This window comes from Ictidomys tridecemlineatus, chromosome 2 (assembly GCF_052094955.1).
Source record: "Ictidomys tridecemlineatus isolate mIctTri1 chromosome 2, mIctTri1.hap1, whole genome shotgun sequence".
NCBI lineage: Eukaryota > Metazoa > Chordata > Mammalia > Rodentia > Sciuridae > Ictidomys > Ictidomys tridecemlineatus.
Window position 1 is genome coordinate 74767772 of NC_135478.1, and position 16139 is coordinate 74783910.

A 16139-nucleotide genomic window follows, 5' to 3' on the forward strand; every position below is an offset into this window, starting at 1 on the left:
TTTGTCCAGTGTGATGTTTACAATAATGGATTTTTTAAAATTTTTGGATTACCAGGATCATGAAAGGAAGCACTTTTTTAGTTAATCATATACTAGTAAAAACTGTCATAATGTTATTAATGTGGAAAATCTTGACTATGAAATTCAGGGATCAATTATCCCCTGTGGTGTGTCCTTAAGAAGAAGGCATTCATGTCATTTCATATTAACACAATTTTGTTCCTTGATAGATGGAGCTTAAAAATTACATATGCTGCCATAAATTACTACCTTTAGCAGATCTTTATTAGGTGGAGTTTTTCTTTCTCTCTCTCTTTCTTCCTTTCTTTCTTCTTTTTTTAATTTTAATGTGTATAATTCTGTTTTCAATCTCTTGGAGAGTAAATGTGAAAAATGTTTTAACCTTTTCTTGGAGAAAAGAAAGAACTTTTATTGAATATATTTATAGACGATTATGATTGCTTTAAATTATCTCTTTGGCAGTTGGATTAGAGGGACTTAATGTGCTGGTAACATAAGTGTCATGGTTTTTATAAGAAAATTAATTGTGAATCATTAGATCTGAGGGCGGGTTCTGTATAGAGTGAGGGAGCACTTTGATCTTTATTCCTGGTATGCAGGGTAGGGTTCCACGAAGTTAATTTGACTTGTCAATTTAGAGAAATCTGAAACCTGAGGTTTTTCAAAACAAAATAAAACTATGATATTTTTATGTCCCTCAGTACTTGGCAGGCATATATTTGGTAGAAATTCTTATCACTTATTCGAAAAAAAACTTGAAATTAACTGCAAAATGGGAAAAAACAAAATTATTTTTAAGAAAAAAATAAGGAGCATATATATTTAAAAACATCCGTTGAACAGCAAGGAATGCATGCTGGTTTTGAATAACTTTAAAAATGCCTTTTATTCGCTCACTAGTGTTTTCTCAACTTGTATCAAAGCAAAACATCTTTTTCTCACAAAGTCAAAAACAGATCAAAACTGATGGATTGTTTTTGTTACCTAATTTTTTTTACTATCAGGTTTTGTCCTTTAATAATGTTACCTACATTTTCAAATTATAGATATTAGTTAACTAAATATTAGTTAACTCCGAAGTTAGATATTTTATTTGTTTTAATTTCTCACTCATGAGTGTTGATTTTAAATGTTCTATAAATATTTGCATCACTTTTTTTCTTGTAGCTTTTCAGTTAAGATATTCTAAACTCAAAAATGTGGTATATAGAAGAGTCATTGGAGGACTTACTTACTTCTGTATTTCTTAAGTTTAGTCCTAGCTGCTAAACTCTGTAAGCCTTAACATTTCTTTCTTAAATTAGCTTTAACCACAAATGAATAATTTTCAAAATGATGAGGTGTTGATTTATGGGTGGCAGGACCATTCTGTCTTGGTATTTTCTAGGCTGGGGCATAGGCACAAAAGACAACCTGACCAAAAGGAAAATCAGGGGCAGACATCTGTTCAGTGATCATGATCTTGGATTCTAAAGGTGGTGATTCTCCACCCCTTCGCCCAAGTGAATAGGTCAGAGGACATAACTTATTAAGGCTGTGTTAACCATGTTTATACTTACTGCATAGGTAAGTTCCTCCTCCCAGAATCTGGATGTCACAGCAGCATCAAGTCTAGTGAGGCAACTAGAGAAATTACACACTCATCACAGAGTGGACAAGACAAAGAAGTTGGCTATAGGTCTTCTTGTACACATCCTGGGGATGGCTCTAGAACTAGGACCAGGTCCCTGTAACATAAAACCATCTACTCACGACATAGGGACCCTCTTCTAGCCTATGCACATAATAAAACCATCACTGCCCTTGTGTGCATCTGAGTGTGTGCATATATGTATATGTGTGCATCATTATAAAGTGTGTGCCCAGCTGTGCCTCCCATCCTGGCCTCATGCCCTCCCCTTACCCTAGATGACCTGTACAAATCCTGCTACAACAAAATCAATACCTATGTTTAGCATAATTTTCTTAGTTTGAAAGAAATGTTCTCAGTTATCCTGTCAATAGAGTCTCCTTGAGCCTCAACTATATCTACATGTATGGCTTTTTAATTTTGTTTTCAAATTAAATGATATAATAACAGAAAGGGTCTCATTAATTGAGAAAAGTTTCCCCTAGATCTCAGTGAGTGAGATGATTTTTGGAGTCTTGACCTTCTTCTAGAGAAATTTGGAAAATGGGATCAACAAATAGTTGTTTTTATGTGTGGTGAGAGAACACTTCCCCCATAGAGATGGGAAGGAAGTCCCCAGTTTGAAGAAAGGACACACTGAGTTGATGGGGAAGTCCTCCACTATGCACTGCAAATGTGTGTGGTGGAGTAAAATAGTTGTAGCAGAGGTGATAATGAGGAGGAGGAAGAAGATGGTGATGGTGATGGTGATGGTGATATACACACAGTTGGCCTGCTGTGCCAGAGCAACACTTCTTCTGATGACATTGCTACTACTGCTATTGGAGCAGAGGAAAGCATCAGTCTTGATTCCTGCATAAAATGTGAAGGTGGTAAATGCACCAAAATGTGTCACAAAAATTTCTGTAGCCCTGGATACACTAAAGAATAGCTATAGTTTATTCAATAGGCTCCACTTTCTATTAAACACAAGGCTGAGAGACAGATTTTCATACTAAGACTCAGTTACAGGAAATACACCAGTGTTCCTCCATGCATGGGACAGAAGCTACCTCTTTGTGCTGTGCAGGACAGGGTGCAGCTGGCACAGTGAGGCAGCACTCCTGTCCACATTATTGCAGGTGACAGAGGCTTTTGGTGTCATCTAGAGGGAAAGGAAAGCTCTTGGTCTCCTCCATCAACAGATAGCAGCAGAGGTACTACTCCAGGTCAGAGGATAGAGCTGCCCAAGAGAGACAAAGAGGAGGCCAGGGTGGGGGTTTAGAACAGAAGGTTAAGAGTCAGGCATTGAACTGGAAGTCAGGACAGTCCATCCTATGCCCTGGACTATAACCTGAGTCTGAGGGCCAGATCTCTGGGTCTCTCCAGGACATTTAAAGAAGCCCAGGACATAGAACAAGACTCACCTAAGAAAGGCACTGGAGGAACCTGGCCTCAGATATCAGCCTCAGTAAATTTTGTAGGGCTGAAAATCACACAAGACACAAAGCTGAGGTGCAGTACCTTAGAAGGGATCTCTGGAAGGTAGGTGTATAAATATCCCTTAAGCAAAGAGGATCCTTTCACTTAAGCAAGTTCAGGCCCATGATCATACCTGAGGCCCTGAGGCAAATAAGATTGTAGAGCACTCTGCAGAGTCTCCTCAAGGAGGCTGTGCATGCTTCATCCAGGGAAGGGGCCCAACTCTCCCCTCCTCCACCTGTTACTGAACATAATCAAAGAGCCTTAAGGGATGATGTGAGTGGCCATGGAAGGAGAGGCCAGGGATGAGTGGGAAGGCATCTCTTCCAGTTCAGCAGCAGGCTTCCTGAATGTGCCTTCAGAGCCAAAAACATCTGGATCTCCTGCTCTATGCTGTCATAATGGTCCACAAAGCTGCTGTTCCCATTAGATGGGAAGGCATATTGGAGGAGCAGAAGAGTGTGCTCACAGATGCAGGTCCATTGCTGCCCTCCACGGGTGGTCGTGGAAATACCCTGGATTGCTTCAGTGCACATCTGCTCAGCAGAAGTGTCTGCCCCGCCAAGGTCACTTCCATAGGCTCCCTCCTGGTGGTGGTGCTTCCTGGAGGTGCAGCAGCTGTGGCATCCTTTGGTGGCTTGGAGAGGTGGTAAGAGTCCAAGCTCCTTGGGATGAGGTCTGTGTCCCTGGGGACTGCTGAGTTCCTCTTGCTGGGTGTTCTCCTGGGAGCTTCAGGGAAGGCACTTTTCAGTGAGGTGCCCAGGCTTCTAGCAACTTTCAGCCCCTTCTTGCTGAGCTGGGCTCTTTGTGGCTTTTCTGCTGGCCTCCTTCCTGGTTTTCTCCAACTGACACAGCTGGATGGCATCTTAGATGCCATCATTGCTGCTGGAGTTAGAGACCTTGTGCTGGGGGTCCAGGGTCCTGGAGCTGCTGCAGCCCTCCCATCAGCCCCACAGTTCCTATTGCCCGTGTCCCTATTCTGTGCTGCCTGGGATTTGGGGACAACAGGCCTTGTGCTGCCCAGGTTCTCAGCTCTGTGGTAACCTTAGGCCTGAGGCTGCTGGGTGCTGTGCTCATCTTTGCTCACCTGAAAGTTCATGGAAGACAAACTCCTAACAGGCTCCATCAGACTGTGGCAGGCAGCGCATGACAGGGGGCTCCTGGGTGGATTTCAGTGTGGATTGGGCAGAATTTTCATTTGAGTCTGCTTTCTTATCTACAGACCTGTCACACTTTCGGTTTTCATGTCGTCTTTTCTCATTCAGAAATGGTTCTATTTCTGCCTGGATGCTCTGCTCAAAGGAGTCATCATTGCTCACCCTGACTGGGGAGGCTGAGCCCTGTTTCCCGCCGGCCTCCATGGGGCTGCCAGGAACATTGCATGATGCTGGGGTAAGTTTGGGGGGACACAGGGTGGGCAGGGTGCCACGGTGTGGAGGGTCTGTTTTGCCTCCGCTGTCCTCCCTGCAGCCCTGCCAGGCTGGGCCCCATTGGGCATGGGCTATTGTTCTAAAGAGAACAAGAACCAGAATCCTTGTACATAGCCCTGCACAAATGAACACTAACATGATGTTTTTATTTAACAGATGTGTCCGGGTAAATATGATTTTTATAGCTTTTGTAAATTAGTTATACTGCTGTAAAAAATATTTTTTGGAAAATGTTGTATTTTGATTTTGGAGGGTGTTCCTAACTGCAGCTTTCTGTGGTCCACTCAGGAGCCATTGCTAGACATGCAGTTTGATTCTTAACCTCACAGTGAGGGTCACCCTGGCTGGAACTCTGGTCAGTTGGTAGGTCAGATGCTCAAGGCTGAGGAGGCAGTGGCCGCCTTCTAGGAAGCACTAAAATGCCCTAGTGTCTGTCAGAAGCTCCCAGAACAATGCTTTTAATAAAAGACACGATGGTCCCTGGCAGCCAGAGCAGTTCCTCTTAAAATTGTAATCACATCCTTGGATTAGTAAAATTTTCTAAGCACAGTGACTAGAAAGCAAACTGACCAGCCAGTGTGTGCCTCTTGAGACCCCATTGAGACAGTGGCTCTCTCTGCAGCCCAGTCCTTCTGTGTCCAGTCTCCTGCAGTCACTAGGTGATTCTAACATCTACAAAAACCTCTTTTTGTAGGAGAGCTGCTCTTCTCCTCTTTTGATCATGATTCTAAGAGATCACACCGCATGTGCATTTTAACTGTCCTTTTCTTGATTTGTGCACAGAAGTGAATAAGTACAGCAATTGGGTGGTTTGTTCCACAGACAACTTGGCCAGAGCTCAGTGCTCATTTGCCTTGCATATCCCCACACCTGCCATCCAGGAGCTGCAGCCCAGTCAGGGCTCTGACCGTTGACAGAGCCAGTGCTGTCAATGCCTCCTGCAGCCCACCTCCTGGGACAGAAAGGTGCTGGTTGTAGGTTATGGCCTCTGGTCCCCTGAGTCAAGGCCAGGTGTTGCTGCCTTGGTTTTCTTACCTTCTGCCCTGTGGTACTAATTTATCCATGGTCACTGAGGGAACAGGGTACACTGGCCACTGATGTCCTCCAGTCACCTAATGTTCTGCAACTCTGATTTAGCTGTGAGGCAGAGTCTACCATGTATCCAGAGGATGCTGTTGGTATTCTAATGTGGATGTGAGTCTTGTACACCTCCTGCACCCCTGGGTATAAACAGAAACCCAATTCTGTACCCAAGTGCAGACCCCCACCCACAGTGAGCATCACCTGGCTTAAGCTGCAGTCCTGAGTATCCCAATATACCTGTGATAGCTTCCTTGTGGTGCATTCACTCACTTAAGTGCTTATGAGAAAAACATGTAATCCATGTTCTTTTATTTAATTTTTTGAAGAGTACTTTTAACTCTTAGAAACAAAAATCTGCTTGTTTCTCCATAAGCGCTTTTTTAAAAGATGAATAAATCAAACATCACACACATAAAAAGATCACAAACAGGCCACTTTTGTTGATTAAAATCTGGAGTATTTCTTTTTTTTAAATTTTTTTATTGTTGGTTGTTTAAAACATTACATAATTCTTGATATATCATATTTCACATTTTGATTCAAGTGGGTTATGAGCTCCCATTTTTACCCCGTATACAGCTTGCAGAATCACATCAGTTACACTTTCATTGATTTACATATTGACATACTCATGTCTGTTGTATTCTGCTGCCTTTCCTATCCTCTACTATCCCCCCTCCCCTCCCCTCTCCTCTTCTCTCTCTACCCCCTCTACTGTAATTCATTCCTCCCCCTTTTATTATTTTTTCCCTTTCCCCTCACTTCCTCTTGTATGCAATTTTGTATAACCCTGAGGGTCTCCTTCCATTTCCATGCACTTTCCCTTCTCTCTCCCTTTCCCTCCCACCTCTCATCCTTGTTTAATGTTGGTCTTCTTCTTGTGCTCTTCTTCCCTAGTCTGTTCTTAGTTACTCTCTTTATATCAAAGAAGACATTAGGAATTTAATTTTTAGGGCTTGGCTAGCTTCACTTAGCATAATCTGCTCTAATGCCATCCATTTCCCTCCAAATTCTATGATTTTGTCATTTTTTTATTGATTGTTCAAAACATTATAGAGCTCTTGATAAATCATCTTTCATACATTTGACTCCATTGGGTTTTTAACTCTCATTTCTACCCCCAATACAGATTGCAGAATCACGTCTGTTACATACTCACATTTTTACATAATGGCATATTAGTGACTGTTGTATTCTGCTACCTTTCCTATCCCCTACTATCCCCCCTCCCCTCCCCTCTCATCTTCCCTCTATGCCTCCTCTGCTGTTGTTTAATTCTCTCCCTTTTTTCCCCCTCCTCCTTGCTCATCATAACCTCTTATGGGAGGTTTTCTGGGATTGGCTTATTTTACTTTTGCTTTCAAAAATATATTTTTTATATTTTTTAATCATAGATGGACACAATACCTGTATTAAATTTATTGTTTTAATGAGGTGCTAATGATCAAACCCAGTGCTTCACACATACTAGGCAGTGCTCTGCCACTGAACTACAGTTCCAGCCCCTTGCTTTAATTTTTGAGATGGAGTTTCACTATACTTTTCTGGCTAGCCTCCAACTTGTGGTCTTCCTGTCTGAGCCACTGAGTAGCTGGGATCATAGGCCTAGCCACCATTCTTGGCTCAAGATGCAAATTTTAAATGAAAGAAAATGTTTGAGTTGACAAGTATTTTTATGTTATGGTTTGTACGTGTGTGTGGAGGGGGTGGTTTAATGTGGTAAGGGAGACCCAACCCAGATCCTGCCTCACATGTGCTTGGCAAGTGATTTACCACTTAAGTATGACACAGTCCTTGTATGGGGCTTTGTTTACTACATAACATAATAACTCTATGAATTCATATGATAACAACCAAGAATTCAAAAAACTTTTTGTATTTGAAAACTACAAAAAAATTTAAAATATATGATGCTAAGATCAATAAATTAATGAAACAAAACATCCACACACAGACCTAGAATTTAATATTCAGGATATTTACAAGGAATGATTTGGGGATAAACACCCATGGAAGGAAGGAAAGGGGATGGGAAGATGCAAGACTGAGCAGAGGGGAGTCACCTGAGGTAGGGGCACAACAAATCTCAGGACACCCAAAAGTCACATGGCCTTTCAAAATTGTCCTTCTTTGAGGTACAGTGGCTGGGCCTGTATGTAGGCAGACCAGACTCATCCTTCCCATTGGACAGCCCAACTAGGAGACCGAAATACACCCTGGCAGAGAACTGATGTCACCAGAGTTCTGTGGATGGATTGCTCCGCAGCAAAATTGGTGACCACAGGTTTCTGACCCTCTACTCTCCCTCTCCATAAAGCTGGGAAATCTCAAAAATCTCTCCCTAGCCCTCCATGAGCATGATTATCAGAGCCGAGGAAATCAGGAGGGACACCTGACCTCCAACTCCCCCTCCCACCAGCACTGACAGCTGAGTAGGCCTTTTTCGCCAGCTCTCGGGGCGTGGCTACAGGGGGGAATCAGGCAAAATAGGCTGATGGCCCCCAGCCCCCACAGTCCACAACCTTGGGGTCTGGGTGAATGGTAAACAGAGAGAGTGCCCAGTCGTTCAAGAGAACAGGGCACCCAGGGGGCTGCAGGCTAGAAGTGTAGCTAGTTCTGTGGAGACCACCATTGGGGAGTGGGGCCTGGCTGGTAGGAGAAGCGGGAGGGGGTTCTGGAGACCAGGATTGGAGACCCGCCCAGTGGGGGAACAATAGCTGCCTCACAGGGATTGTTTCCTGTGTATTGAAGGCAGAAGCTTGGCCCAGAGGGCACAGCTCCACCTACTGGAAGAAAAGATAATGGAACTCTAATACTGCATTTATCTTTTTTTCTTTTCTTTTTAATTTTTCCCATTTTCTTTTATTTTTCCTACTTTTCTTTCTCTCTTTCTCTTTAGTGACTTCGTCCTTCCCCTTCTCCTACCTTTCCTCCCAAGCATTATGACTTCTATTATGTGTAATTTACTAAATGCTTATTGGTGAATGTTCAGAGGGAGTCTATACTGCTCCCAAGTACCTAGCTACCCCCAAATACTTCGGTCCATTCTCCTGTTTATATCCCCATTCAGTAGAGCAATCTTCCAAAGTTGCTAAGGTATACCAACCCCAATACCATCACATAATCTGACCTAAACATAAACTCCTAAAACCAAACCACAGATCACTATATACCTTTAGAATCTGTATGCCTTTTCTGAAATAAATGTATTTGCTTTAAAGTACAATAAAACCCACCATCTTTAGACATAGTCTCCAATCACAAAGGAGAGATCCCAGAGATAGACAAACCAAAACAAATCTATAGGAGTAAATAGTAACACAGCAGTCAAACAGAGCTGGAAATTAATGTGAACATCATGAAAAAAAAAAAAACAGAGGAAAAAAGGATTACAAACAATGCAAGACATACCTGACTCAGATGGAATGGAATCTTTAAGAGGTCATTATACAGCAAATGCAAACAATGAAAGAACACTTCAACAACAAATTACATAAATAAATTCAAGAAGCAAAAGAACAACTCTACTGGGATATAGAGGTTATAAAAAAATCAAACAATAATCCTAGAAATTAAAAAACTATAAACCATATTTGAAGGGCAGCAGAATACAACAGACAATAGTATGGCAGTATGTAAAAAAGTGGATGTGGAATCGATGTGAATCTGCAATATGTATATAGGGTAAAAATCCAGAGTTTATAATCTGCTTGAATAAAATGTATGAAATATGATATGTCAAGAGGTTTGTAATGTTTCGAACAACTAATAATAAAAACATTTAAAAAATAAAAAAACTCAAATGAGAGTATTACTAGTAGAGTAGATTAAGTAGAAGTCAAAACATCAGACAATGAAGATAAAATATATCATCTCAAACAGAGTCTAGTCAATTCAGAAATTCTGGTAAGAAATCATGAGCAAAACATCCAAAATATATGGAATATTATGAAAAAAACAAACTTAAGAGTTCTTGAGATAGAGGAAGGTATAGAAGTCCAAATTAAAGGAATGAGAATTCTGTTGAGTGAAATAATTTTAGAAATCTTTCCAGACATGAAAAATAAAATGGATGTTCAAATCCTAGAAGCCTACAGGATGCTGAACATACAAAACCACAATAGACCAAACCCAAGATACATTATTATGAAGATATCCAACATAGAGAACAAGGAGAGAATATTGAAAGCAACCAGAGAAAGGAGGCAGATTTTATTCAGGGGTAAACCAATTAGGTTAACAGCTGATTTTTCATCACAGATGCTGAAAGCAAGAAGATACTGGAACAACGAGCTGAAAGATAATGGGTGCCAAACAAGAATATTGTATCCAGCAAAATTAAGCTTCAGGTTTGATAATGAAATAAAAATCTTTCATGACAAACAAAAGTTAAAAGAATTTGCAGCCAGAAAACAGCACTGGAAAGCATTTTGGGCAAAATAATATACAAATAGGAAATGAAAAACAACAACCAAAAACCAACAGTGGGAAGTACCTCAGTAAAGGGGGGGAGACTAATCAAAGAGGGAAAAACAAACCAAATTAAATAAATAAATCAACAAACATGACTGGAAGTACAAACCATATATCAATAGTAACCGTAAACATTAATGGCTTAAACTCACCAATAAAGCAACATAGGCTGGTAACCTGGATTAAAAAACAGATCCAACAATATGATTCCTTAAGGAGACTCATCTGATAGGAAAAGACATACACAGGCTGAAGGTGAAAGGTTGGAAAAAATCATTCCACTCACATGGTCCTCGGAAGCAAGCAGGGATGGCCATCTTCATATGGAATAAAATGAACTTCAAGCCTAAGTCAATCAAAAGGGATAAAGAAGGACACTACATACTGTTAAAGGGAACCATTCACCTACAAGACATAACAATTATCAATATTTATGCACCAAATAATGGTGCTGCTACATTCATAAAACAAACTCTCCTCAAGTTGAAGAGTAAAATAGACTACAACACAATAATTATGGGTGACTTCAACACACCTCTCTCACCATTGGACAGATCTTCCAAACCAAAGTTAAATAAAGAAACTATCGAATACAATAACACAATAAATAACCTAGACTTAACCGACTTGTAGAGAATATATCAACTATCATCAAGCAGATATACTTCTTTCTTAGCAGCACATGGATTCTTCTCAAAAATAGACCATATATCATGCCATAGGGCAACTCTTAGAAATTATAAAGGAATGGAGATAATACCATTCATCTTATCTGATCATAATGGAATTAAACTGGAAATCAACAATAAAAGAAGGGAAGAAAAATCCTACATCACTTGGAGAATGAACAATATGTTACTGAATGATCAATGGGTTACAGAAGACATAAAGGAGGAAATAAAAAAATTCTTAGAGATAAGTGAAAATACAGTTACAACATATCAGAATCTATGGGACACAATGAAAGCAGTTCTAAGAGGAAAATTAATTGCTTGGAGTTCATTTCTCAAAAAAAGTAAAAAAACAACAAATAAATGATCTCACACTCCATCTCAAAACCCTAGAAAAAGAAGAGTAAAACAACAGAAAATGTAGTAGAAGGCAAGAAATAATTAAAATCAGAGCTGAAATCAATGAAATTGAATCAAAAGAAACAATTGAAAAAATTGACAAAACTATTAAAATAAAAAGTGATCCAGCAACTAAAAAAGAGAAACCCATACTTAGGTCAAAAATACAATGAGCTACCACTAGAATGGCTTTTATCAAATAACCAACCAACACGAGGAAACAAAAAGTATTATCAAGTATGTGGAGAAATGGTATCCCTCATGCATAGGTAATTGGAATATGAAATCGTAGGGCTACCATGGAAAACACTATGGCAATTCCTCAAAGAATTAAGCAGGTAATTCCCATATGATCCAGCAATTCCACTTCTTCAGATACATCTGAAAGCACTAAATGCATGGACTTGAACAGGTGTTTGCATATCAATGTTCACAGCAACATTATTTATAGTAGCCAAAATGTAGAAGCAACTGCAATGTTCATTGGCAGATGAATGGATAACAAAATATGATATAGAATGGAATGTTATTTATTGTATTCATCTATATAGAAAGGAGTATAATTCAGCTTGAATAGTAATAAATTCTAACTTATGCTTCAATATGGACAAACTTGAAAAAACTATTATGCTAATGAAGTAAACCATACCCAAAAGGATATTTTGTATGATCTACCCATTTATCTGAGATCCCTAGAATAGTCACACTTACAGAGAAAGGAAGTAGAGTAGTGCAAGTAGAGGGAAGGAGGAAGTGATGAATGGGCACAGAGTTTCTGTTGGGGTGATGAAAAAGTTCTGGAGGTAGATGGTGATGATGGTTGCCTAACAAGGGAAAGGTACTTTATGCTGCAGAACAAGACACTTATAAATGGTTAAAATGGTAAATTCTATGTTAGATATGTTTACCATGATAAGAAAAGAAAATCCCAGCACATCCACACCAGAATGTGTCCAATCTTGCTTCTAACTTGTGATCCTCCTGCCTCAGGCTTCTTAGTTGCTGGGATTACAGGTGTGCACCACTATGCCTGGCCATTAAAATTTTAAAATAAAAATTTAAAAAACAAAGGAAAAAAAGGAAAGGAAAAGAAAAAAGCTCAAGGTAAAACATTAAAGCATAGTCTAGGAAGAAGATCTTGTAGATGACTGAATTCCTGTGATCCCAGAAGAAAAGCTAGGTTTCCCAGGTTCACCATCAGTCACTGGGAGACTGAGCACACTCTGATGAACAAGGGGTGAAAGCCAGAGGAGGTTAAGGTAGAAGTAAAAAGCAAGGGCAGCAGACAATGGATGTGCATTTAAGGCTGTTGGTAAAACTCTAATCTCTTTTCTGTTCTTTTCTTGCTCCTTGCACACAGGAAAAACATTTCTTAGCTCCTTGGACTTAGAAGTGGTTATTTCTTCTCCTTCTGTAGTAAGAGGAGGAAGCCTGGCTTTGAGAAGATGGTGGGCACTTCAGATTAAAGTAGCTTGTATCTCTGGGTGCCTGAGCCAAGGACAGTTGCTCTAAGGAGTAACTTTAGTCTATAGAAGAAATTGCCTGAATGAAGAAAGATTTGGGGCATTTCTGTGCTCAATGTGGGGCTGTTTGACATAGCAGCATAATGCAGCCTATTTTAACTAAAGCAGACAGAGCCTTGCTGAGAGGATTAATAGGATGAGGAAGAGCTTTTTTTAAAAACTACTATTATACTATTGAAATAAACCATACCCAAAAGGATAGCTTGTATAATTTATCCATTTATCTGAGATCCCTAGAATATTCATACTAACAGAGACAGGAAGTAGAGCAGTGGGGATAGAGGGAAGGAGGAGGTGATGAATGGGAGAGTGAGCACACCTGAAGAACACGCAAGAATGAAAACAACCTTCCTAGTTACCATTTCTACCTCTCTATTTGTTCCTTTTCCCTGAGAGAAGCCATTTGAATTGTCACACTCCCTAGGAGAGGCATTCTTAAGTATAGGAAAGGCTTGAAAATTTTTCTGTACTGAGAATGATCTGCAAGAGATGGAGAAGAAGGCTTGCCTGGTCATGAAAATTTAACAGATGACAGCAGGTATACAATTCCCCCCCAAAGAGGAATGGTTACTTTGCCTTAAGAAGAGAGACACTTCTTTCTTGGTGTCTTGGTCTATTTTGTACTTCTATAACAGAATACCTGACACTGGGTAATTCATAAAAAAGAGACAGTTGTTAGGATTCTGGAGGGTGAAAGTTCAAGGTCAAGGGGCACTTATTTTGCTAGGGCTTTCCTGCTGTGCCATCCCACAGAGAACAGTCAAGAAAGTGGGAGAAAAAGATCAAGAGAGAAATAGGGTTGAAGAGAATGTACTTCTGTGATACTCAGCCCATGTATGCTATAAGGGCTTTAGTCCCCTCATCACCTCTTCAAGGCCTCACATCCCAACACTGCCATATTTGGGAATGATCTTTCAACAGCTGACTTTGGAGGACACATACAGATCACAGTACTTGGGTATAAGTAGGAAAGTACAAGATGAACAATGGATGAGAGCAAGAGGGAAAGAGAGCTAATGACTTTTGTTTGTGGTCTTAATTTCCTCTGGAAATAATGGTGCCCAGTGAGAGGCAGGACAAAGTGATGTGACGGGACTTGAGACAAAGGGAAAATGTTTGGGGGAACTCCCAGGAAATCAGTCAATGGTGAACAAAGCAGAGAAGCCTGTGCCAATAGCTCAGCATCAAATTATAGGGAATCTGATGTGCGAGAAACTGTGGTCTGGTGAGCAACAGGTAATCCCTCCAGCCTGCTGGGAGGAGGGGTGGGCCCTGTCACTGAAGCTGGTGAGGCTGAGCTGGTAGGGCCATTGGCAGGGATATAATGAAGAAGATCACTAATGAGATGGGAATAATGACCTTTAAATTCTCTTCCAACCTTAAGATTTTATGATTCTTTATTTCCATGTGTTGTAAGGAACTTAACAAAATCAAATGACTTCCATCTTATTCAATTTATAGTGGCCTGCCTTTCAGCTTCCCAGAGGGAGTGGATTTAAGAACATTGAGCACTCAGAGTTGATTATGCGGATGTCATACTCTCATTCCAGGTTGGTTCTCCTAAGTACCAGGATAATTGGAGGGCACATCTGCTCCTTATCGTGAGGACTGATGAGTTAGCTCAGTATTTATCTCTCCTGTGCAGACATGATGGAGAAACCTAACAGGGAGCAGCAACATTCTGGTGAATATTCTTTTGGTATGCAAATAACTTTTCAAATTCTATTATTAAAGTTACATTTTCCTTGTTGACTCTGGGTTGTTAAAATTTTGTGTTCTTTAAAAAAAATTTATATTGCTTTTATATCTTACAAGCAGCTTTCTAAAGTTACCAAAAAGCAAGATTGGAGATGCCCTGGATTGCCCTCACTGCAGAGGTACCACAGCCTCTCCTGATAACAGCACCACATCTGAGTACTGTATATCCCATTTTTTCTGGAAAGAGAGAGAGGAAGAAAAATCTTCCTAATGTCATGAGGTTGCTTCATACTGGGTGACCCCAGCCTGGCTCAGAGTAACATTACAACAAAGGCTCACTTTGGAAGTCACATGATCACTGAACAGTTTGCAATTTTATTCTATTTTCAGTGACCCCTGCCCCTGCCAACTACTTCCATCACTCTAACAACAGTTCACTTGCTGACCAGCAGAAATTGATTTTTTTAGGAGAAATGAGAGGCATCGGCTCATTAATAAGCCCTCCAGCCCCATGAGGAGAGGTTTAAGCCCTCTTCTTTCTAAAGTGGCTTGTCACTTCTCCCAAACCCTGACATGTTTCACACAGAACAGGGCCGCCAAAAGCTCTCCAGAATAAGAAATGAATACTTCAGTCCTCATCAGAAACTAGGAGATAGCAACAATGCATGAGTCCCTCATCCATTGAGAGTCAAATGTTCTAGGAGTACAGGGATTTTTGTCCTGTTGAATACAGTGAACTTGGGTACATCATGATAAAGAATGAAAGGGCACAACTGTTCATCAAAACCCCAATCTGCTGAAGTCAGGGCCAAAAAGAGCTCCTCATTTCTGATGAAGGTCAGCCCCACCAATGTGGCCTAAAGTATTTCATTACACCCTCTTGACCTTCTGTTCCCTCTGAAAACATTGAGATTGAATGAGTATCTCTCTACTGATATCATCCTTGGATGTTTTGACAATGGATGTTGAATGACTAAGTAAAAGAGCCACAATCCACATGATTCTTTAACCAGAATCATAGAAGGAGGACAGAGTAGCTAAATGAGATGAGAAAATAGATGTATTGGATTTCTGGTCCAACTAGAGGAACCATAACAGCCACCAAAATTAACATTTCATGTGTTTTTTAACTATCAGTGAGATTCTCCACTAGCCTACATCCCTACAGTTCTCATAAGGAATAGTAACTTGTGTTTTTCAAACATGTCCTGGACAGACAGAAGCTAGAGTGGTGATATAAATCACCATAAGGCCCAGGAAGAAAAAGGACCATAGGAAATGTTGGATAATATAAACTCTTCTGCCCACATAACTAGATAAGACATTACCAGAGTTATTAAAAATAAATGGACAAGTGCATAAGTCAGAAAGGAAGAACACCAGCACCACAAGCAAGGAGGGAATTGATAGCTCTTCCAGACATGACTGAGATCTGCCTATTCCTGGAGAATTTGGGAGGAGCTGCTGGGAGAGATTGATGATGGAGAAGCATATGGTGGTCATGATATCACAGCTCCTGAAACTCAGGTATAGGGCTTCATACTCACACAGTAGCAGGAGAAGGGTCCTGGGCCCTGTAGAGGGAAGTCAGCTGGAACTAGACCTTTTAGCTGGTATGCTGGAGGTCACACCCCCAGGGAGAATATAGATTAGGAAAAGTCCTGTGCACTGGTACAGCTGGGTGACAAGGAAGCATGTCTGTGTCTGCCGGGGCTCAAGGTGAAAAATTGTCCCTTGAGAAATCAAAACT